This window comes from Phyllobates terribilis, unplaced genomic scaffold (genome assembly GCF_046119375.1).
Source record: "Phyllobates terribilis strain yellow unplaced genomic scaffold, ASM4611937v1 Scaffold_1017__1_contigs__length_469563, whole genome shotgun sequence".
In the NCBI taxonomy this organism is placed as follows: domain Eukaryota; kingdom Metazoa; phylum Chordata; class Amphibia; order Anura; family Dendrobatidae; genus Phyllobates; species Phyllobates terribilis.
The window spans coordinates 153,470-174,616 of record NW_027363777.1 but is presented as its reverse complement, the minus strand read 5'-3'; the positions used below and the strand labels follow the sequence as shown (position 1 = coordinate 174,616).

The window sequence follows — 21,147 nt, the reverse complement described above, 5'->3', positions numbered from 1 at the left end:
CAATATAATTGACCTTTCAGTATATTGTTGCACACACACCATCTATTTAGCAAATGCCCTTGTTATCAACAGCAGCCTTTTAAACTCACCTGAGCTAACAGGTATGTGCGCTGGTTACTCTGCTGCGCTTAAAATTTCTTTTTTGGTTTGCTACAATGCCTTTTCTGAAACGTTGTCTCCTTCTGCTGGAACACTGACTTCTTTCATTTAATGCCTGCAGACTATAAAAGAGAACCCAACCCAAAAAGTTTGGTTGATTAGTCTGTGGCATTCTGTTAAACTGTTGCTTATGGCGGTCTCTGTGAGCTTCTCAGCGACATTCAGCCAGCCAGGTATCCTGCCTGCAGTAGATGGAATGTGGCAATGGAACGCTGGCTGCGCATGTCATAATAGGCTCTGAGCCTTTATATACCTGTGCACAGCAGCAGCCACCTTCAGTCTGCTGCTGGACAGCCAGCAGCAGCAGCAGCAGCAGGAGAGGTATGTAATCAGGAGCCCTCCTGCTAAGGGTAGACAGCTGCTCGTTCCACCCCACCCCCCGCCTTAATTGGTTCTCCTCCCTTCCAACGGTGTTGAGGCGGGTGGGAACAGCAGGGGGTGAAGGTGCTGTGTTTAAAGAGGTGGAGTTATGCAGATCTAAAACGCGTGGATTGCAGCAGCAGCAAGCCGAAAAGTGCAGGCATGTAAGGGATCTAGAGGTTGACAACATGTCTTCTTAACGGGAGTCCAGGAGCTCATCTCCACAAATGGACTTTTCAGGATCCTTGGGTGGCTCCGTAGTTTGAAACCAATTCTGGTTATCGCTTCTCGGCTTTTGGCTAAGATCAAGTGTAGTATCTGTTCTTATCAGTTTAATATCTGATACGTCCCCTATCTGGGGACCATATATTAAATGGATTTTTAGAACAGGGAGATGGAAAAAGAGCTTGCTCTGTCAACTCCACGCATTGACCTGGTATTGCAGTATCTCCAGGACCGGTGCACCCCTTCTTTAATGCAGTTTCTAAAATCAGAAAGAATTGAATTCAATGTTTTTTGTTCATTTTGCTTGTTTGTCGGATTTTGGGATGGACTCTTTGGCTTTGCTTTTCTTCTCCTCATTGGATTTTTCATGTTCAAAGTTGCAGAAGCCAGATTACAAGCTCATTTTGGTTCAACTTCAGCAACTGTGCATTGCATTGCCATGTAATGTGATGCAATGCTATCTTTCTAGCTCTCCCTTTTTACTTCCTTTTGGATAAACAGACATATTAGGCAAGCATTTTGGAGCTTTCACCTAAATAACTACAGGTGGTGAGATAAGCTGCACAATATAATTGACCTTTCAGTATATTGTTGCACACACACCATGTATTTAGCAAATGCCCTTGTTATCAACAGCAGCCTTTTAAACTCACCTGAGCTAACAGGTATGTGCGCTGGTTACTCTGCTGCGCTTAAAATTTCTTTTTTGGTTTGCTACAATGCCTTTTCTGAAACGTTGTCTCCTTCTGCTGGAACACTGACTTCTTTCATTTAATGCCTGCAGACTATAAAAGAGAACCCAACCCAAAAAGTTTGGTTGATTAGTCTGTGGCATTCTGTTAAACTGTTGCTTATGGCGGTCTCTGTGAGCTTCTCAGCGACATTCAGCCAGCCAGGTATCCTGCCTGCAGTAGATGGAATGTGGCAATGGAACGCTGGCTGCGCGTGTCATAATAGGCTCTGAGCCTTTATATACCTGTGCACAGCAGCAGCCACCTTCAGTCTGCTGCTGGACAGCCAGCAGCAGCAGCAGCAGCAGGAGAGGTATGTAATCAGGAGCCCTCCTGCTAAGGGTAGACAGCTGCTCGTTCCACCCCACCCCCCGCCTTAATTGGTTCTCCTCCCTTCCAACGGTGTTGAGGCGGGTGGGAACAGCAGGGGGTGAAGGTGCTGTGTTTAAAGAGGTGGAGTTATGCAGATCTAAAACGCGTGGATTGCAGCAGCAGCAAGCCGAAAAGTGCAGGCATGTAAGGGATCTAGAGGTTGACAACATGTCTTCTTAACGGGAGTCCAGGAGCTCATCTCCACAAATGGACTTTTCAGGATCCTTGGGTGGCTCCGTAGTTTGAAACCAATTCTGGTTATCGCTTCTCGGCCTTTTGGCTAAGATCAAGTGTAGTATCTGTTCTTATCAGTTTAATATCTGATACGTCCCCTATCTGGGGACCATATATTAAATGGATTTTTAGAACAGGGAGATGGAAAAAGAGCTTGCTCTGTCCACTCCACGCATTGACCTGGTATTGCAGTATCTCCAGGACCGGTGCACCCCTTCTTTAATGCAGTTTCTAAAATCAGAAAGAATTGAATTCAATGTTTTTTGTTCATTTTGCTTGTTTGTCGGATTTTGGGATGGACTCTTTGGCTTTGCTTTTCTTCTCCTCATTGGATTTTTCATGTTCAAAGTTGCAGAAGCCAGATTACAAGCTCATTTTGGTTCAACTTCAGCAACTGTGCATTGCATTGCCATGTAATGTGATGCAATGCTATCTTTCTAGCTCTCCCTTTTTACTTCCTTTTGGATAAACAGACATATTAGGCAAGCATTTTGGAGCTTTCACCTAAATAACTACAGGTGGTGAGATAAGCTGCACAATATAATTGACCTTTCAGTATATTGTTGCACACACACCATCTATTTAGCAAATGCCCTTGTTATCAACAGCAGCCTTTTAAACTCACCTGAGCTAACAGGTATGTGCGCTGGTTACTCTGCTGCGCTTAAAATTTCTTTTTTGGTTTGCTACAATGCCTTTTCTGAAACGTTGTCTCCTTCTGCTGGAACACTGACTTCTTTCATTTAATGCCTGCAGACTATAAAAGAGAACCCAACCCAAAAAGTTTGGTTGATTAGTCTGTGGCATTCTGTTAAACTGTTGCTTATGGCGGTCTCTGTGAGCTTCTCAGCGACATTCAGCCAGCCAGGTATCCTGCCTGCAGTAGATGGAATGTGGCAATGGAACGCTGGCTGCGCGTGTCATAATAGGCTCTGAGCCTTTATATACCTGTGCACAGCAGCAGCCACCTTCAGTCTGCTGCTGGACAGCCAGCAGCAGCAGCAGGAGAGGTATGTAATCAGGAGCCCTCCTGCTAAGGGTAGACAGCTGCTCGTTCCACCCCACCCCCTGCCTTAATTGGTTCTCCTCCCTTCCAACGGTGTTGAGGCGGGTGGGAACAGCAGGGGGTGAAGGTGCTGTGTTTAAAGAGGTGGAGTTATGCAGATCTAAAACGCGTGGATTGCAGCAGCAGCAAGCCGAAAAGTGCAGGCATGTAAGGGATCTAGAGGTTGACAACATGTCTTCTTAACGGGAGTCCAGGAGCTCATCTCCACAAATGGACTTTTCAGGATCCTTGGGTGGCTCCGTAGTTTGAAACCAATTCTGGTTATCGCTTCTCGGCCTTTTGGCTAAGATCAGGTGCAGTGATCTACCAGTTGCTGCCTTGGCCTTGGCTAGGAGGTGCCCAGGGTACCCGGCTCCTTGGCCTGGGGGGATCGCTTTGTCTAACGGCAGGGCTTCACCCTCCTGCTGCTATTGGGGAGTCGGATTAGTCCCTGGGCAATGAGAGGCGATCATCGTGTCACCACACATAGCTGTGGGGGGCAGTTCTTTTGGAGGAAGAAGATGGAGTTGACGAGGAAGAGGAACTGTTTACGGTTCTATGTGAAGACGGAGTTAGAGGATTTTTCGTTGGAGGAGAATCAGATCTTGGATATTCTGTTCAAGTATGGGACGATCATTGAAGAGGACATTTTTTGTATGCAAGAAATCAAGTTTAAAAAGGTATTTGACGTAACACTGAAGTCTGAAGAAAAGTGTATTTGTCTTCTCAAGAATTGGGAAGGAAAAGAAATTGGAGTTAATGCTCTTTTTGCTGGAAGGCCGAAAAAGGTGGTTATCTGTATGGATGACCCCTTTGTAGAGATGGAGGAAGTGATGGAGTTTTTGAAGCCATGGAGTATTTTGGTAAAATTCCAGAAGGACTACTTAAATAAAGTGGGAGTCTGGAATGGGAAGAGAAGTTTCCTAGTTTGGGAAAATGGACAAAATGAACTAAGTTTAGGAAGGATTGTTATAAATGGTAAATGTGGATTCAGTTATGTGGAAAATGGTAAAAGAAGAATTGATAATGGGAAACCTGGATTTTGTTATGAGGAAGGTGGGAAAAAAGAGGAGAAAGGGAAAAAGATATTTGAAGAATCGTTTGAAGATTGTAAAGAGAAAGAAGACAAAGATATACAAGTAGTTGAAAATAAGAAGGAGTTTGTGGGAGAGAAGCAGGAGTTCTCAGGAGTTGGGGACTCTATGTTTTGCAGACTGGAGAGAGTACCTAGAAGTAAAGACGTTAAGGAAAAAAGGAAGGTGGATGATAAGGGAAAAGAGAAAGTAATGCAGGATTGTGTTGATACCAGTGCTGAAGCTGAAGAAGATGAAAAGATTTTGCTGCAAGGTTTTGACTGGAAATTGTTGGACATGTCATGGAGGAAGAAGAAACGTGGAAGAAGAAAAATGTTGAGTTGATGTTTTTGTTGGAAGTTTTTTGTTGTTGATGTAAGGATATGTTATGTTATGTTTTATTTATTAATTATCATTAAATTTTCTTAAAAAAAACAAAAAGTTGAATTCGGATGATGAAGGCGTAGGCGACATTTTTTTGGTTATCCATGCAAATGGAATTTAATTTATGTCGCGTCTTCTGACGCATTCAATTAAAAAAATCTGTTCTTATCAGTTTAATATCTGATACGTCCCCTATCTGGGGACCATATATTAAATGGATTTTTAGAACAGGGAGATGGAAAAAGAGCTTGCTCTGTCCACTCCACGCATTGACCTGGTATTGCAGTATCTCCAGGACCGGTGCACCCCTTCTTTAATGCAGTTTCTAAAATCAGAAAGAATTGAATTCAATGTTTTTTGTTCATTTTGCTTGTTTGTCGGATTTTGGGATGGACTCTTTGGCTTTGCTTTTCTTCTCCTCATTGGATTTTTCATGTTCAAAGTTGCAGAAGCCAGATTACAAGCTCATTTTGGTTCAACTTCAGCAACTGTGCATTGCATTGCCATGTAATGTGATGCAATGCTATCTTTCTAGCTCTCCCTTTTTACTTCCTTTTGGATAAACAGACATATTAGGCAAGCATTTTGGAGCTTTCACCTAAATAACTACAGGTGGTGAGATAAGCTGCACAATATAATTGACCTTTCAGTATATTGTTGCACACACACCATCTATTTAGCAAATGCCCTTGTTATCAACAGCAGCCTTTTAAACTCACCTGAGCTAACAGGTATGTGCGCTGGTTACTCTGCTGCGCTTAAAATTTCTTTTTTGGTTTGCTACAATGCCTTTTCTGAAACGTTGTCTCCTTCTGCTGGAACACTGACTTCTTTCATTTAATGCCTGCAGACTATAAAAGAGAACCCAACCCAAAAAGTTTGGTTGATTAGTCTGTGGCATTCTGTTAAACTGTTGCTTATGGCGGTCTCTGTGAGCTTCTCAGCGACATTCAGCCAGCCAGGTATCCTGCCTGCAGTAGATGGAATGTGGCAATGGAACGCTGGCTGCGTGTGTCATAATAGGCTCTGAGCCTTTATATACCTGTGCACAGCAGCAGCCACCTTCAGTCTGCTGCTGGACAGCCAGCAGCAGCAGCAGCAGGAGAGGTATGTAATCAGGAGCCCTCCTGCTAAGGGTAGACAGCTGCTCGTTCCACCCCACCCCCCGCCTTAATTGGTTCTCCTCCCTTCCAACGGTGTTGAGGCGGGTGGGAACAGCAGGGGGTGAAGGTGCTGTGTTTAAAGAGGTGGAGTTATGCAGATCTAAAACGCGTGGATTGCAGCAGCAGAAAGCCGAAAAGTGCAGGCATGTAAGGGATCTAGAGGTTGACAACATGTCTTCTTAACGGGAGTCCAGGAGCTCATCTCCACAAATGGACTTTTCAGGATCCTTGGGTGGCTCCGTAGTTTGAAACCAATTCTGGTTATCGCTTCTCGGCCTTTTGGCTAAGATCAAGTGTAGTATCTGTTCTTATCAGTTTAATATCTGATACGTCCCCAATCTGGGGACCATATATTAAATGGATTTTTAGAACAGGGAGATGGAAAAAGAGCTTGCTCTGTCCACTCCATGCATTGACCTGGTATTGCAGTATCTCCAGGACCGGTGCACCCCTTCTTTAATGCAGTTTCTAAAATCAGAAAGAATTGAATTCAATGTTTTTTGTTCATTTTGCTTGTTTGTCGGATTTTGGGATGGACTCTTTGGCTTTGCTTTTCTTCTCCTCATTGGATTTTTCATGTTCAAAGTTGCAGAAGCCAGATTACAAGCTCATTTTGGTTCAACTTCAGCAACTGTGCATTGCATTGCCATGTAATGTGATGCAATGCTATCTTTCTAGCTCTCCCTTTTTACTTCCTTTTGGATAAACAGACATATTAGGCAAGCATTTTGGAGCTTTCACCTAAATAACTACAGGTGGTGAGATAAGCTGCACAATATAATTGACCTTTCAGTATATTGTTGCACACACACCATCTATTTAGCAAATGCCCTTGTTATCAACAGCAGCCTTTTAAACTCACCTGAGCTAACAGGTATGTGAGCTGGTTACTCTGCTGCGCTTAAAATTTCTTTTTTGGTTTGCTACAATGCCTTTTCTGAAACGTTGTCTCCTTCTGCTGGAACACTGACTTCTTTCATTTAATGCCTGCAGACTATAAAAGAGAACCCAACCCAAAAAGTTTGGTTGATTAGTCTGTGGCATTCTGTTAAACTGTTGCTTATGGCGGTCTCTGTGAGCTTCTCAGCGACATTCAGCCAGCCAGGTATCCTGCCTGCAGTAGATGGAATGTGGCAATGGAACGCTGGCTGCGCGTGTCATAATAGGCTCTGAGCCTTTATATACCTGTGCACAGCAGCAGCCACCTTCAGTCTGCTGCTGGACAGCCAGCAGCAGCAGCAGCAGGAGAGGTATGTAATCAGGAGCCCTCCTGCTAAGGGTAGACAGCTGCTCGTTCCACCCCACCCCCCGCCTTAATTGGTTCTCCTCCCTTCCAACGGTGTTGAGGCGGGTGGGAACAGCAGGGGGTGAAGGTGCTGTGTTTAAAGAGGTGGAGTTATGCAGATCTAAAACGCGTGGATTGCAGCAGCAGCAAGCCGAAAAGTGCAGGCATGTAAGGGATCTAGAGGTTGACAACATGTCTTCTTAACGGGAGTCCAGGAGCTCATCTCCACAAATGGACTTTTCAGGATCCTTTGGTGGCTCCGTAGTTTGAAACCAATTCTGGTTATCGCTTCTCGGCCTTTTGGCTAAGATCAAGTGTAGTATCTGTTCTTATCAGTTTAATATCTGATACGTCCCCTATCTGGGGACCATATATTAAATGGATTTTTAGAACAGGGAGATGGAAAAAGAGCTTGCTCTGTCCACTCCACGCATTGACCTGGTATTGCAGTATCTCCAGGACCGGTGCACCCCTTCTTTAATGCAGTTTCTAAAATCAGAAAGAATTGAATTCAATGTTTTTTGTTCATTTTGCTTGTTTGTCGGATTTTGGGATGGACTCTTTGGCTTTGCTTTTCTTCTCCTCATTGGATTTTTCATGTTCAAAGTTGCAGAAGCCAGATTACAAGCTCATTTTGGTTCAACTTCAGCAACTGTGCATTGCATTGCCATGTAATGTGATGCAATGCTATCTTTCTAGCTCTCCCTTTTTACTTCCTTTTGGATAAACAGACATATTAGGCAAGCATTTTGGAGCTTTCACCTAAATAACTACAGGTGGTGAGATAAGCTGCACAATATAATTGACCTTTCAGTATATTGTTGCACACACACCATCTATTTAGCAAATGCCCTTGTTATCAACAGCAGCCTTTTAAACTCACCTGAGCTAACAGGTATGTGCGCTGGTTACTCTGCTGCGCTTAAAATTTATTTTTTGGTTTGCTACAATGCCTTTTCTGAAACGTTGTCTCCTTCTGCTGGAACACTGACTTCTTTCATTTAATGCCTGCAGACTATAAAAGAGAACCCAACCCAAAAAGTTTGGTTGATTAGTCTGTGGCATTCTGTTAAACTGTTGCTTATGGCGGTCTCTGTGAGCTTCTCAGCGACATTCAGCCAGCCAGGTATCCTGCCTGCAGTAGATGGAATGTGGCAATGGAACGCTGGCTGCGCGTGTCATAATAGGCTCTGAGCCTTTATATACCTGTGCACAGCAGCAGCCACCTTCAGTCTGCTGCTGGACAGCCAGCAGCAGCAGCAGCAGGAGAGGTATGTAATCAGGAGCCCTCCTGCTAAGGGTAGACAGCTGCTCGTTCCACCCCACCCCCCGCCTTAATTGGTTCTCCTCCCTTCCAACGGTGTTGAGGCGGGTGGGAACAGCAGGGGGTGAAGGTGCTGTGTTTAAAGAGGTGGAGTTATGCAGATCTAAAACGCGTGGATTGCAGCAGCAGCAAGCCGAAAAGTGCAGGCATGTAAGGGATCTAGAGGTTGACAACATATCTTCTTAACGGGAGTCCAGGAGCTCATCTCCACAAATGGACTTTTCAGGATCCTTGGGTGGCTCCGTAGTTTGAAACCAATTCTGGTTATCGCTTCTCGGCCTTTTGGCTAAGATCAAGTGTAGTATCTGTTCTTATCAGTTTAATATCTGATACGTCCCCTATCTGGGGACCATATATTAAATGGATTTTTAGAACAGGGAGATGGAAAAAGAGCTTGCTCTGTCCACTCCACGCATTGACCTGGTATTGCAGTATCTCCAGGACCGGTGCACCCCTTCTTTAATGCAGTTTCTAAAATCAGAAAGAATTGAATTCAATGTTTTTTGTTCATTTTGCTTGTTTGTCGGATTTTGGGATGGACTCTTTGGCTTTGCTTTTCTTCTCCTCATTGGATTTTTCATGTTCAAAGTTGCAGAAGCCAGATTACAAGCTCATTTTGGTTCAACTTCAGCAACTGTGCATTGCATTGCCATGTAATGTGATGCAATGCTATCTTTCTAGCTCTCCCTTTTTACTTCCTTTTGGATAAACAGACATATTAGGCAAGCATTTTGGAGCTTTCACCTAAATAACTACAGGTGGTGAGATAAGCTGCACAATATAATTGACCTTTCAGTATATTGTTGCACACACACCATCTATTTAGCAAATGCCCTTGTTATCAACAGCAGCCTTTTAAACTCACCTGAGCTAACAGGTATGTGCGCTGGTTACTCTGCTGCGCTTAAAATTTCTTTTTTGGTTTGCTACAATGCCTTTTCTGAAACGTTGTCTCCTTCTGCTGGAACACTGACTTCTTTCATTTAATGCCTGCAGACTATAAAAGAGAACCCAACCCAAAAAGTTTGGTTGATTAGTCTGTGGCATTCTGTTAAACTGTTGCTTATGGCGGTCTCTGTGAGCTTCTCAGCGACATTCAGCCAGCCAGGTATCCTGCCTGCAGTAGATGGAATGTGGCAATGGAACGCTGGCTGCGTGTGTCATAATAGGCTCTGAGCCTTTATATACCTGTGCACAGCAGCAGGCACCTTCAGTCTGCTGCTGGACAGCCAGCAGCAGCAGCAGCAGGAGAGGTATGTAATCAGGAGCCCTCCTGCTAAGGGTAGACAGCTGCTCGTTCCACCCCACCCCCCGCCTTAATTGGTTCTCCTCCCTTCCAACGGTGTTGAGGCGGGTGGGAACAGCAGGGGGTGAAGGTGCTGTGTTTAAAGAGGTGGAGTTATGCAGATCTAAAACGCGTGGATTGCAGCAGCAGCAAGCCGAAAAGTGCAGGCATGTAAGGGATCTAGAGGTTGACAACATGTCTTCTTAACGGGAGTCCAGGAGCTCATCTCCACAAATGGACTTTTCAGGATCCTTGGGTGGCTCCGTAGTTTGAAACCAATTCTGGTTATCGCTTCTCGGCCTTTTGGCTAAGATCAAGTGTAGTATCTGTTCTTATCAGTTTAATATCTGATACGTCCCCTATCTGGGGACCATATATTAAATGGATTTTTAGAACAGGGAGATGGAAAAAGAGCTTGCTCTGTCCACTCCACGCATTGACCTGGTATTGCAGTATCTCCAGGACCGGTGCACCCCTTCTTTAATGCAGTTTCTAAAATCAGAAAGAATTGAATTCAATGTTTTATGTTCATTTTGCTTGTTTGTCGGATTTTGGGATGGACTCTTTGGCTTTGCTTTTCTTCTCCTCATTGGATTTTTCATGTTCAAAGTTGCAGAAGCCAGATTACAAGCTCATTTTGGTTCAACTTCAGCAACTGTGCATTGCATTGCCATGTAATGTGATGCAATGCTATCTTTCTAGCTCTCCCTTTTTACTTCCTTTTGGATAAACAGACATATTAGGCAAGCATTTTGGAGCTTTCACCTAAATAACTACAGGTGGTGAGATAAGCTGCACAATATAATTGACCTTTCAGTATATTGTTGCACACACACCATCTATTTAGCAAATGCCCTTGTTATCAACAGCAGCCTTTTAAACTCACCTGAGCTAACAGGTATGTGCGCTGGTTACTCTGCTGCGCTTAAAATTTCTTTTTTGGTTTGCTACAATGCCTTTTCTGAAACGTTGTCTCCTTCTGCTGGAACACTGACTTCTTTCATTTAATGCCTGCAGACTATAAAAGAGAACCCAACCCAAAAAGTTTGGTTGATTAGTCTGTGGCATTCTGTTAAACTGTTGCTTATGGCGGTCTCTGTGAGCTTCTCAGCGACATTCAGCCAGCCAGGTATCCTGCCTGCAGTAGATGGAATGTGGCAATGGAACGCTGGCTGCGCGTGTCATAATAGGCTCTGAGCCTTTATATACCTGTGCACAGCAGCAGCCACCTTCAGTCTGCTGCTGGACAGCCAGCAGCAGCAGCAGCAGGAGAGGTATGTAATCAGGAGCCCTCCTGCTAAGGGTAGACAGCTGCTCGTTCCACCCCACCCCCCGCCTTAATTGGTTCTCCTCCCTTCCAACGGTGTTGAGGCGGGTGGGAACAGCAGGGGGTGAAGGTGCTGTGTTTAAAGAGGTGGAGTTATGCAGATCTAAAATGCGTGGATTGCAGCAGCAGCAAGCCGAAAAGTGCAGGCATGTAAGGGATCTAGAGGTTGACAACATGTCTTCTTAACGGGAGTCCAGGAGCTCATCTCCACAAATGGACTTTTCAGGATCCTTGGGTGGCTCCGTAGTTTGAAACCAATTCTGGTTATCGCTTCTCGGCCTTTTGGCTAAGATCAAGTGTAGTATCTGTTCTTATCAGTTTAATATCTGATACGTCCCCTATCTGGGGACCATATATTAAATGGATTTTTAGAACAGGGAGATGGAAAAAGAGCTTGCTCTGTCCACTCCACGCATTGACCTGGTATTGCAGTATCTCCAGGACCGGTGCACCCCTTCTTTAATGCAGTTTCTAAAATCAGAAAGAATTGAATTCAATGTTTTTTGTTCATTTTGCTTGTTTGTCGGATTTTGGGATGGACTCTTTGGCTTTGCTTTTCTTCTCCTCATTGGATTTTTCATGTTCAAAGTTGCAGAAGCCAGATTACAAGCTCATTTTGGTTCAACTTCAGCAACTGTGCATTGCATTGCCATGTAATGTGATGCAATGCTATCTTTCTAGCTCTCCCTTTTTACTTCCTTTTGGATAAACAGACATATTAGGCAAGCATTTTGGAGCTTTCACCTAAATAACTACAGGTGGTGAGATAAGCTGCACAATATAATTGACCTTTCAGTATATTGTTGCACACACACCATCTATTTAGCAAATGCCCTTGTTATCAACAGCAGCCTTTTAAACTCACCTGAGCTAACAGGTATGTGCGCTGGTTACTCTGCTGCGCTTAAAATTTCTTTTTTGGTTTGCTACAATGCCTTTTCTGAAACGTTGTCTCCTTCTGCTGGAACACTGACTTCTTTCATTTAATGCCTGCAGACTATAAAAGAGAACCCAACCCAAAAAGTTTGGTTGATTAGTCTGTGGCATTCTGTTAAACTGTTGCTTATGGCGGTCTCTGTGAGCTTCTCAGCGACATTCAGCCAGCCAGGTATCCTGCCTGCAGTAGATGGAATGTGGCAATGGAACGCTGGCTGCGCGTGTCATAATAGGCTCTGAGCCTTTATATACCTGTGCACAGCAGCAGCCACCTTCAGTCTGCTGCTGGACAGCCAGCAGCAGCAGCAGCAGGAGAGGTATGTAATCAGGAGCCCTCCTGCTAAGGGTAGACAGCTGCTCGTTCCACCCCACCCCCCGCCTTAATTGGTTCTCCTCCCTTCCAACGGTGTTGAGGCGGGTGGGAACAGCAGGGGGTGAAGGTGCTGTGTTTAAAGAGGTGGAGTTATGCAGATCTAAAACGCGTGGATTGCAGCAGCAGCAAGCCGAAAAGTGCAGGCATGTAAGGGATCTAGAGGTTGACAACATGTCTTCTTAACGGGAGTCCAGGAGCTCATCTCCACAAATGGACTTTTCAGGATCCTTGGGTGGCTCCCTAGTTTGAAACCAATTCTGGTTATCGCTTCTCGGCCTTTTGGCTAAGATCAAGTGTAGTATCTGTTCTTATCAGTTTAATATCTGATACGTCCCCTATCTGGGGACCATATATTAAATGGATTTTTAGAACAGGGAGATGGAAAAAGAGCTTGCTCTGTCCACTCCACGCATTGACCTGGTATTGCAGTATCTCCAGGACCGGTGCACCCCTTCTTTAATGCAGTTTCTAAAATCAGAAAGAATTGAATTCAATGTTTTATGTTCATTTTGCTTGTTTGTCGGATTTTGGGATGGACTCTTTGGCTTTGCTTTTCTTCTCCTCATTGGATTTTTCATGTTCAAAGTTGCAGAAGCCAGATTACAAGCTCATTTTGGTTCAACTTCAGCAACTGTGCATTGCATTGCCATGTAATGTGATGCAATGCTATCTTTCTAGCTCTCCCTTTTTACTTCCTTTTGGATAAACAGACATATTAGGCAAGCATTTTGGAGCTTTCACCTAAATAACTACAGGTGGTGAGATAAGCTGCACAATATAATTGACCTTTCAGTATATTGTTGCACACACACCATCTATTTAGCAAATGCCCTTGTTATCAACAGCAGCCTTTTAAACTCACCTGAGCTAACAGGTATGTGCGCTGGTTACTCTGCTGCGCTTAAAATTTCTTTTTTGGTTTGCTACAATGCCTTTTCTGAAACGTTGTCACCTTCTGCTGGAACACTGACTTCTTTCATTTAATGCCTGCAGACTATAAAAGAGAACCCAACCCAAAAAGTTTGGTTGATTAGTCTGTGGCATTCTGTTAAACTGTTGCTTATGGCGGTCTCTGTGAGCTTCTCAGCGACATTCAGCCAGCCAGGTATCCTGCCTGCAGTAGATGGAATGTGGCAATGGAACGCTGGCTGCGCGTGTCATAATAGGCTCTGAGCCTTTATATACCTGTGCACAGCAGCAGCCACCTTCAGTCTGCTGCTGGACAGCCAGCAGCAGCAGCAGCAGGAGAGGTATGTAATCAGGAGCCCTCCTGCTAAGGGTAGACAGCTGCTCGTTCCACCCCACCCCCCGCCTTAATTGGTTCTCCTCCCTTCCAACGGTGTTGAGGCGGGTGGGAACAGCAGGGGGTGAAGGTGCTGTGTTTAAAGAGGTGGAGTTATGCAGATCTAAAACGCGTGGATTGCAGCAGCAGCAAGCCGAAAAGTGCAGGCATGTAAGGGATCTAGAGGTTGACAACATGTCTTCTTAACGGGAGTCCAGGAGCTCATCTCCACAAATGGACTTTTCAGGATCCTTGGGTGGCTCCGTAGTTTGAAACCAATTCTGGTTATCGCTTCTCGGCCTTTTGGCTAAGATCAAGTGTAGTATCTGTTCTTATCAGTTTAATATCTGATACGTCCCCTATCTGGGGACCATATATTAAATGGATTTTTAGAACAGGGAGATGGAAAAAGAGCTTGCTCTGTCCACTCCACGCATTGACCTGGTATTGCAGTATCTCCAGGACCGGTGCACCCCTTCTTTAATGCAGTTTCTAAAATCAGAAAGAATTGAATTCAATGTTTTTTGTTCATTTTGCTTGTTTGTCGGATTTTGGGATGGACTCTTTGGCTTTGCTTTTCTTCTCCTCATTGGATTTTTCATGTTCAAAGTTGCAGAAGCCAGATTACAAGCTCATTTTGGTTCAACTTCAGCAACTGTGCATTGCATTGCCATGTAATGTGATGCAATGCTATCTTTCTAGCTCTCCCTTTTTACTTCCTTTTGGATAAACAGACATATTAGGCAAGCATTTTGGAGCTTTCACCTAAATAACTACAGGTGGTGAGATAAGCTGCACAATATAATTGACCTTTCAGTATATTGTTGCACACACACCATCTATTTAGCAAATGCCCTTGTTATCAACAGCAGCCTTTTAAACTCACCTGAGCTAACAGGTATGTGCGCTGGTTACTCTGCTGCGCTTAAAATTTCTTTTTTGGTTTGCTACAATGCCTTTTCTGAAACGTTGTCTCCTTCTGCTGGAACACTGACTTCTTTCATTTAATGCCTGCAGACTATAAAAGAGAACCCAACCCAAAAAGTTTGGTTGATTAGTCTGTGGCATTCTGTTAAACTGTTGCTTATGGCGGTCTCTGTGAGCTTCTCAGCGACATTCAGCCAGCCAGGTATCCTGCCTGCAGTAGATGGAATGTGGCAATGGAACGCTGGCTGCGCGTGTCATAATAGGCTCTGAGCCTTTATATACCTGTGCACAGCAGCAGCCACCTTCAGTCTGCTGCTGGACAGCCAGCAGCAGCAGCAGCAGGAGAGGTATGTAATCAGGAGCCCTCCTGCTAAGGGTAGACAGCTGCTCGTTCCACCCCACCCCCCGCCTTAATTGGTTCTCCTCCCTTCCAACGGTGTTGAGGCGGGTGGGAACAGCAGGGGGTGTAGGTGCTGTGTTTAAAGAGGTGGAGTTATGCAGATCTAAAACGCGTGGATTGCAGCAGCAGCAAGCCGAAAAGTGCAGGCATGTAAGGGATCTAGAGGTTGACAACATGTCTTCTTAACGGGAGTCCAGGAGCTCATCTCCACAAATGGACTTTTCAGGATCCTTGGGTGGCTCCGTAGTTTGAAACCAATTCTGGTTATCGCTTCTCGGCCTTTTGGCTAAGATCAAGTGTAGTATCTGTTCTTATCAGTTTAATATCTGATACGTCCCCTATCTGGGGACCATATATTAAATGGATTTTTAGAACAGGGAGATGGAAAAAGAGCTTGCTCTGTCCACTCCACGCATTGACCTGGTATTGCAGTATCTCCAGGACCGGTGCACCCCTTCTTTAATGCAGTTTCTAAAATCAGAAAGAATTGAATTCAATGTTTTTTGTTCATTTTGCTTGTTTGTCGGATTTTGGGATGGACTCTTTGGCTTTGCTTTTCTTCTCCTCATTGGATTTTTCATGTTCAAAGTTGCAGAAGCCAGATTACAAGCTCATTTTGGTTCAACTTCAGCAACTGTGCATTGCATTGCCATGTAATGTGATGCAATGCTATCTTTCTAGCTCTCCCTTTTTACTTCCTTTTGGATAAACAGACATATTAGGCAAGCATTTTGGAGCTTTCACCTAAATAACTACAGGTGGTGAGATAAGCTGCACAATATAATTGACCTTTCAGTATATTGTTGCACACACACCATCTATTTAGCAAATGCCCTTGTTATCAACAGCAGCCTTTTAAACTCACCTGAGCTAACAGGTATGTGCGCTGGTTACTCTGCTGCGCTTAAAATTTCTTTTTTGGTTTGCTACAATGCCTTTTCTGAAACGTTGTCTCCTTCTGCTGGAACACTGACTTCTTTCATTTAATGCCTGCAGACTATAAAAGAGAACCCAACCCAAAAAGTTTGGTTGATTAGTCTGTGGCATTCTGTTAAACTGTTGCTTATGGCGGTCTCTGTGAGCTTCTCAGCGACATTCAGCCAGCCAGGTATCCTGCCTGCAGTAGATGGAATGTGGCAATGGAACGCTGGCTGCGCGTGTCATAATAGGCTCTGAGCCTTTATATACCTGTGCACAGCAGCAGGCACCTTCAGTCTGCTGCTGGACAGCCAGCAGCAGCAGCAGCAGGAGAGGTATGTAATCAGGAGCCCTCCTGCTAAGGGTAGACAGCTGCTCGTTCCACCCCACCCCCCGCCTTAATTGGTTCTCCTCCCTTCCAACGGTGTTGAGGCGGGTGGGAACAGCAGGGGGTGAAGGTGCTGTGTTTAAAGAGGTGGAGTTATGCAGATCTAAAACGCGTGGATTGCAGCAGCAGCAAGCCGAAAAGTGCAGGCATGTAAGGGATCTAGAGGTTGACAACATGTCTTCTTAACGGGAGTCCAGGAGCTCATCTCCACAAATGGACTTTTCAGGATCCTTGGGTGGCTCCGTAGTTTGAAACCAATTCTGGTTATCGCTTCTCGGCCTTTTGGCTAAGATCAAGTGTAGTATCTGTTCTTATCAGTTTAATATCTGATACGTCCCCTATCTGGGGACCATATATTAAATGGATTTTTAGAACAGGGAGATGGAAAAAGAGCTTGCTCTGTCCACTCCACGCATTGACCTGGTATTGCAGTATCTCCAGGACCGGTGCACCCCTTCTTTAATGCAGTTTCTAAAATCAGAAAGAATTGAATTCAATGTTTTTTGTTCATTTTGCTTGTTTGTCGGATTTTGGGATGGACTCTTTGGCTTTGCTTTTCTTCTCCTCATTGGATTTTTCATGTTCAAAGTTGCAGAAGCCAGATTACAAGCTCATTTTGGTTCAACGTCAGCAACTGTGCATTGCATTGCCATGTAATGTGATGCAATGCTATCTTTCTAGCTCTCCCTTTTTACTTCCTTTTGGATAAACAGACATATTAGGCAAGCATTTTGGAGCTTTCACCTAAATAACTACAGGTGGTGAGATAAGCTGCACAATATAATTGACCTTTCAGTATATTGTTGCACACACACCATCTATTTAGCAAATGCCCTTGTTATCAACAGCAGCCTTTTAAACTCACCTGAGCTAACAGGTATGTGCGCTGGTTACTCTGCTGCGCTTAAAATTTCTTTTTTGGTTTGCTACAATGCCTTTTCTGAAACGTTGTCTCCTTCTGCTGGAACACTGACTTCTTTCATTTAATGCCTGCAGACTATAAAAGAGAACCCAACCCAAAAAGTTTGGTTGATTAGTCTGTGGCATTCTGTTAAACTGTTGCTTATGGCGGTCTCTGTGAGCTTCTCAGCGACATTCAGCCAGCCAGGTATCCTGCCTGCAGTAGATGGAATGTGGCAATGGAACGCTGGCTGCGCGTGTCATAATAGGCTCTGAGCCTTTATATACCTGTGCACAGCAGCAGCCACCTTCAGTCTGCTGCTGGACAGCCAGCAGCAGCAGCAGGAGAGGTATGTAATCAGGAGCCCTCCTGCTAAGGGTAGACAGCTGCTCGTTCCACCCCACCCCCCGCCTTAATTGGTTCTCCTCCCATCCAACGGTGTTGAGGCGGGTGGAAACAGCAGGGGGTGAAGGTGCTGTGTTTAAAGAGGTGGAGTTATGCAGATCTAAAATGCGTGGATTGCAGCAGCAGCAAGCCGAAAAGTGCAGGCATGTAAGGGATCTAGAGGTTGACAACATGTCTTCTTAACGGGAGTCCAGGAGCTCATCTCCACAAATGGACTTTTCAGGATCCTTGGGTGGCTCCGTAGTTTGAAACCAATTCTGGTTATCGCTTCTCGGCCTTTTGGCTAAGATCAAGTGTAGTATCTGTTCTTATCAGTTTAATATCTGATACGTCCCCTATCTGGGGACCATATATTAAATGGATTTTTAGAACAGGGAGATGGAAAAAGAGCTTGCTCTGTCCACTCCACGCATTGACCTGGTATTGCAGTATCTCCAGGACCGGTGCACCCCTTCTTTAATGCAGTTTCTAAAATCAGAAAGAATTGAATTCAATGTTTTTTGTTCATTTTGCTTGTTTGTCGGATTTTGGGATGGACTCTTTGGCTTTGCTTTTCTTCTCCTCATTGGATTTTTCATGTTCAAAGTTGCAGAAGCCAGATTACAAGCTCATTTTGGTTCAACTTCAGCAACTGTGCATTGCATTGCCATGTAATGTGATGCAATGCTATCTTTCTAGCTCTCCCTTTTTACTTCCTTTTGGATAAACAGACATATTAGGCAAGCATTTTGGAGCTTTCACCTAAATAACTACAGGTGGTGAGATAAGCTGCACAATATAATTGACCTTTCAGTATATTGTTGCACACACACCATCTATTTAGCAAATGCCCTTGTTATCAACAGCAGCCTTTTAAACTCACCTGAGCTAACAGGTATGTGCGCTGGTTACTCTGCTGCGCTTAAAATTTCTTTTTTGGTTTGCTACAATGCCTTTTCTGAAACGTTGTCTCCTTCTGCTGGAACACTGACTTCTTTCATTTAATGCCTGCAGACTATAAAAGAGAACCCAACCCAAACAGTTTGGTTGATTAGTCTGTGGCATTCTGTTAAACTGTTGCTTATGGCGGTCTCTGTGAGCTTCTCAGCGACATTCAGCCAGCCAGGTATCCTGCCTGCAGTAGATGGAATGTGGCAATGGAACGCTGGCTGCGCGTGTCATAATAGGCTCTGAGCCTTTATATACCTGTGCACAGCAGCAGCCACCTTCAGTCTGCTGCTGGACAGCCAGCAGCAGCAGCAGCAGGAGAGGTATGTAATCAGGAGCCCTCCTGCTAAGGGTAGACAGCTGCTCGTTCCACCCCACCCCCCGCCTTAATTGGTTCTCCTCCCTTCCAACGGTGTTGAGGCGGGTGGGAACAGCAGGGGGTGAAGGTGCTGTGTTTAAAGAGGTGGAGTTATGCAGATCTAAAACGCGTGGATTGCAGCAGCAGCAAGCCGAAAAGTGCAGGCATGTAAGGGATCTAGAGGTTGACAACATGTCTTCTTAACGGGAGTCCAGGAGCTCATCTCCACAAATGGACTTTTCAGGATCCTTGGGTGGCTCCGTAGTTTGAAACCAATTCTGGTTATCGCTTCTCGGCCTTTTGGCTAAGATCAAGTGTAGTATCTGTTCTTATCAGTTTAATATCTGATACGTCCCCTATCTGGGGACCATATATTAAATGGATTTTTAGAACAGGGAGATGGAAAAAGAGCTTGCTCTGTCCACTCCACGCATTGACCTGGTATTGCAGTATCTCCAGGACCGGTGCACCCCTTCTTTAATGCAGTTTCTAAAATCAGAAAGAATTGAATTCAATGTTTTTTGTTCATTTTGCTTGTTTGTCGGATTTTGGGATGGACTCTTTGGCTTTGCTTTTCTTCTCCTCATTGGATTTTTCATGTTCAAAGTTGCAGAAGCCAGATTACAAGCTCATTTTGGTTCAACTTCAGCAACTGTGCATTGCATTGCCATGTAATGTGATGCAATGCTATCTTTCTAGCTCTCCCTTTTTACTTCCTTTTGGATAAACAGACATATTAGGCAAGCATTTTGGAGCTTTCACCTAAATAACTACAGGTGGTGAGATAAGCTGCACAATATAATTGACCTTTCAGTATATTGTTGCACACACACCATCTATTTAGCAAATGCCCTTGTTATCAACAGCAGCCTTTTAAACTCACCTGAGCTAACAGGTATGTGCGCTGGTTACTCTGCTGCGCTTAAAATTTCTTTTTTGGTTTGCTACAATGCCTTTTCTGAAACGTTGTCTCCTTCTGCTGGAACACTGACTTCTTTCATTTAATGCCTGCAGACTATAAAAGAGAACCCAACCCAAAAAGTTTGGTTGATTAGTCTGTGGCATTCTGTTAAACTGTTGCTTATGGCGGTCTCTGTGAGCTTCTCAGCGACATTCAGCCAGCCAGGTATCCTGCCTGCAGTAGATGGAATGTGGCAATGGAACGCTGGCTGCGCGTGTCATAATAGGCTCTGAGCCTTTATATACCTGTGCACAGCAGCAGCCACCTTCAGTCTGCTGCTGGACAGCCAGCAGCAGCAGCAGCAGGAGAGGTATGTAATCAGGAGCCCTCCTGCTAAGGGTAGACAGCTGCTTGTTCCACCCCACCCCCCGCCTTAATTGGTTCTCCTCCCTTCCAACGGTGTTGAGGCGGGTGGGAACAGCAGGGGGTGAAGGTGCTGTGTTTAAAGAGGTGGAGTTATGCAGATCTAAAACGCGTGGATTGCAGCAGCAGCAAGCCGAAAAGTGCAGGCATGTAAGGGATCTAGAGGTTGACAACATGTCTTCTTAACGGGAGTCCAGGAGCTCATCTCCACAAATGGACTTTTCAGGATCCTTGGGTGGCTCCGTAGTTTGAAACCAATTCTGGTTATCGCTTCTCGGCCTTTTGGCTAAGATCAAGTGTAGTATCTGTTCTTATCAGTTTAATATCTGATACGTCCCCTATCTGGGGACCATATATTAAATGGATTTTTAGAACAGGGAGATGGAAAAAGAGCTTGCTCTGTCCACTCCACGCATTGACCTGGTATTGCAGTATCTCCAGGACCGGTGCACCCCTTCTTTAATGCAGTTTCTAAAATCAGAAAGAATTGAATTCAATGTTTTTTGTTCATTTTGCTTGTTTGTCGGATTTTGGGATGGACTCTTTGGCTTTGCTTTTCTTCTCCTCATTGGATTTTTCATGTTCAAAGTTGCAGAAGCCAGATTACAAGCTCATTTTGGTTCAACTTCAGCAACTGTGCATTGCATTGCCATGTAATGTGATGCAATGCTATCTTTCTAGCTCTCCCTTTTTACTTCCTTTTGGATAAACAGACATATTAGGCAAGCATTTTGGAGCTTTCACCTAAATAACTACAGGTGGTGAGATAAGCTGCACAATATAATTGACCTTTCAGTATATTGTTGCACACACACCATCTATTTAGCAAATGCCCTTGTTATCAACAGCAGCCTTTTAAACTCACCTGAGCTAAAAGGTATGTGCGCTGGTTACTCTGCTGCGCTTAAAATTTATTTTTTGGTTTGCTACAATGCCTTTTCTGAAACGTTGTCTCCTTCTGCTGGAACACTGACTTCTTTCATTTAATGCCTGCAGACTATAAAAGAGAACCCAACCCAAAAAGTTTGGTTGATTAGTCTG

General features: G+C 44.5%; 15 non-coding genes across 15 annotated transcripts; all 15 read left to right on the top strand.

The window, feature by feature from the left end:
* Positions 1-799: 799 nt before the first annotated feature.
* Positions 800-989, top strand: LOC141241585 (U2 spliceosomal RNA). Its single transcript, XR_012306321.1, has one exon. It is a non-coding gene; the product is annotated as a U2 spliceosomal RNA (small nuclear RNA).
* Positions 990-2,107: 1,118 nt separating this feature from the next.
* On the top strand, positions 2,108-2,298 carry LOC141241422 (U2 spliceosomal RNA). Its single transcript, XR_012306163.1, has one exon. It is a non-coding gene; the product is annotated as a U2 spliceosomal RNA (small nuclear RNA).
* Positions 2,299-4,707: 2,409 nt separating this feature from the next.
* On the top strand, positions 4,708-4,894 carry LOC141241595 (U2 spliceosomal RNA). The gene has a single exon (XR_012306330.1). It is a non-coding gene; the product is annotated as a U2 spliceosomal RNA (small nuclear RNA).
* Positions 4,895-6,009: 1,115 nt separating this feature from the next.
* Positions 6,010-6,200, top strand: LOC141241628 (U2 spliceosomal RNA). Its single transcript, XR_012306356.1, has one exon. It is a non-coding gene; the product is annotated as a U2 spliceosomal RNA (small nuclear RNA).
* Positions 6,201-7,315: 1,115 nt separating this feature from the next.
* LOC141241420 (U2 spliceosomal RNA) lies at positions 7,316-7,506 on the top strand. Its single transcript, XR_012306162.1, has one exon. It is a non-coding gene; the product is annotated as a U2 spliceosomal RNA (small nuclear RNA).
* A 1,115-nt stretch (positions 7,507-8,621) lies between these two features.
* On the top strand, positions 8,622-8,812 carry LOC141241419 (U2 spliceosomal RNA). The gene has a single exon (XR_012306161.1). It is a non-coding gene; the product is annotated as a U2 spliceosomal RNA (small nuclear RNA).
* A 1,115-nt stretch (positions 8,813-9,927) lies between these two features.
* LOC141241418 (U2 spliceosomal RNA) lies at positions 9,928-10,118 on the top strand. Its single transcript, XR_012306160.1, has one exon. It is a non-coding gene; the product is annotated as a U2 spliceosomal RNA (small nuclear RNA).
* A 1,115-nt stretch (positions 10,119-11,233) lies between these two features.
* Positions 11,234-11,424, top strand: LOC141241417 (U2 spliceosomal RNA). The gene has a single exon (XR_012306159.1). It is a non-coding gene; the product is annotated as a U2 spliceosomal RNA (small nuclear RNA).
* A 1,115-nt stretch (positions 11,425-12,539) lies between these two features.
* LOC141241415 (U2 spliceosomal RNA) lies at positions 12,540-12,730 on the top strand. The gene has a single exon (XR_012306157.1). It is a non-coding gene; the product is annotated as a U2 spliceosomal RNA (small nuclear RNA).
* A 1,115-nt stretch (positions 12,731-13,845) lies between these two features.
* Positions 13,846-14,036, top strand: LOC141241414 (U2 spliceosomal RNA). Its single transcript, XR_012306156.1, has one exon. It is a non-coding gene; the product is annotated as a U2 spliceosomal RNA (small nuclear RNA).
* Positions 14,037-15,151: 1,115 nt separating this feature from the next.
* Positions 15,152-15,342, top strand: LOC141241413 (U2 spliceosomal RNA). Its single transcript, XR_012306155.1, has one exon. It is a non-coding gene; the product is annotated as a U2 spliceosomal RNA (small nuclear RNA).
* Positions 15,343-16,457: 1,115 nt separating this feature from the next.
* LOC141241412 (U2 spliceosomal RNA) lies at positions 16,458-16,648 on the top strand. The gene has a single exon (XR_012306154.1). It is a non-coding gene; the product is annotated as a U2 spliceosomal RNA (small nuclear RNA).
* A 1,112-nt stretch (positions 16,649-17,760) lies between these two features.
* On the top strand, positions 17,761-17,951 carry LOC141241411 (U2 spliceosomal RNA). The gene has a single exon (XR_012306153.1). It is a non-coding gene; the product is annotated as a U2 spliceosomal RNA (small nuclear RNA).
* A 1,115-nt stretch (positions 17,952-19,066) lies between these two features.
* LOC141241410 (U2 spliceosomal RNA) lies at positions 19,067-19,257 on the top strand. The gene has a single exon (XR_012306152.1). It is a non-coding gene; the product is annotated as a U2 spliceosomal RNA (small nuclear RNA).
* Positions 19,258-20,372: 1,115 nt separating this feature from the next.
* LOC141241409 (U2 spliceosomal RNA) lies at positions 20,373-20,563 on the top strand. The gene has a single exon (XR_012306151.1). It is a non-coding gene; the product is annotated as a U2 spliceosomal RNA (small nuclear RNA).
* The last annotated feature ends 584 nt before the right edge of the window (positions 20,564-21,147 follow it).